We start from the raw sequence: 1,863 nt of genomic DNA, 5'->3' as shown, positions 1-1,863 counted from the left end.
ATAATTACCAATCTAGGGTGCTTGAAGATTACACAATCCTCCTTTACCCCGCGCGTGGTCCAGAAATATGGGCTTAGCTTGAGAAAATAGGAAATTAATGCAGACAAGGTAAGTAAGTTTAAAAAGGTAAACGTGAGAGTAACGGTAAAAATAAAAAGTGAAGAGCAAAATAGACTAAACTAAACAGCCGATGTCGAACTGATGATCCATCAGGGCGGCGGGGATCTAAAAATCCTATGCCGAGAATTTAATGTGGGGGGGGGGGGAGTACCCCGAGAAAACCCACTTTCACTGGTAACGACCGATTCGTTACCAGTGCCCAGTTAGCGAGAAGAAGTAAGTGGGGAAGGCAAGGTGAAGTCCAGTGCTGGGGGTTGATTAGCTTTTGAATGAGTTGTGGAGTCTCTTGGTGTTCATCTTGGTTTTATTATTGAATAGGTTCCGGTTCCAGGTAAGTGGTAAAGGCGTGGAGTTCTCGGTGTCGTTGGTGAGTGGGCGGTAGGCACAGAAAGGTTCGTAAAGTAGGTAAAGATCGGGGGAGGTGTCAATTACTAGGGCGTTCGGTGAGCTTAACGCCGATAAAGTAGAAAGTGGCTTGGGGCTGGGAGGCGGGTTGTTGGTTTGTTGATAGGCGTCGTTGGTAACTGTGAAGACTTGTGGCTGGGTCTGGTTGCCTATTTTCTTTCTAGTAGTGGTGGTTTGGGTTGACATGTCTTGTGATTCAGGAGTGGGTGGGGTTTGAGTGGCTTGGTCTATTGTAATAGGATGGGCGGTAGAGTACTGGTTGGCAGTGGATTTCTTTTGGGTGTTGAGAAGCATGGGCTTGGTGGGGGGGGGGGGTAGGTTAGGAAAAGTATGGGGTGGGTGAGGCTTACGGTAAGGTTTTTTCTGCCTTAAAGTGATGGTAATCAAGGTAGCAGCCGTGGGCGAGATTGAAATCTGCTGTAGTTTTGGAAGTTGTGACAACTTTCATGAACGTGGAGGGTGAACCTGTTTTCTTTGACTGGATCTGGTGGACTGCGTGAATCGTAGAGTTAGTTGTAACTTCAAGGGCTTGATGTATTTCGTCTGGCGTGAAGAATAAATGAATGTTCCTGAGAAAGGAAAATGATCTATAGGAAATAGTAATGAGTCAGATCAACGTAGGCCGGTAAGGCAATCACTGATTGGCAAGTCCTTAAGCCAATCAGGAAATGTCACAGACCTACTGAAGGATGTGTAGATTGTATAGGAATTCTTTTTAGCGGCAAAGGACAGGTTTATGTTTTAATAAAGGTGGCTTCCAAAATACAGAAATGAAAGGTTGACCATTTGCAATAATTTTAAACCTGCTATCCTTGTAGTTGTCAGCAAAAGTCGGGTTCACTAGTAAATGCTGGCCAATCGCTGATTCACATTTTGATGGTAGAACTTTTGTTTTACAGGAGCGACATGGTAATTTCTTTTATATTACTAGGTTATGATATCAAAATTACTTGTTTAATAAAATAAGTACAAAAATATTTTTTAGATCAAGCCAATAAATGCTTAAAATATATTTGTCATTATTTGTTAGCAAAACCGAAAGAAACATAATCCCAACAACAACAACAACAGAAAAAAAAAAAACAAGCAGCATAAAGAGGGGAATTAATTGAACACCATAGGTTATACATTTAGTTGAGTCCTAATTTTGTAGTTCAAGAAAGCTGTGAAATTTATACTTTTTTTTCCTGTCTGTTACACTTGAGGTTTTAAATAAACGTTATATGTGGTAAACGATAGTATCGACGCTAAAAGGCCCCTGTATGGCCAGGTGGTTAGGGCACTCGACTCGCAGTCTGAGAGTCCACGTCACATCAAACATGCTCGCACTTTCTAGCC

The sequence above is a fragment of the Limulus polyphemus genome, unplaced genomic scaffold (assembly GCF_000517525.1).
Source record: "Limulus polyphemus unplaced genomic scaffold, Limulus_polyphemus-2.1.2 Scaffold35, whole genome shotgun sequence".
Lineage (NCBI taxonomy): Eukaryota > Metazoa > Arthropoda > Merostomata > Xiphosura > Limulidae > Limulus > Limulus polyphemus.
The sequence above is the reverse complement of the archived record's forward strand: the minus strand, read 5'-3'. Positions refer to the sequence as shown.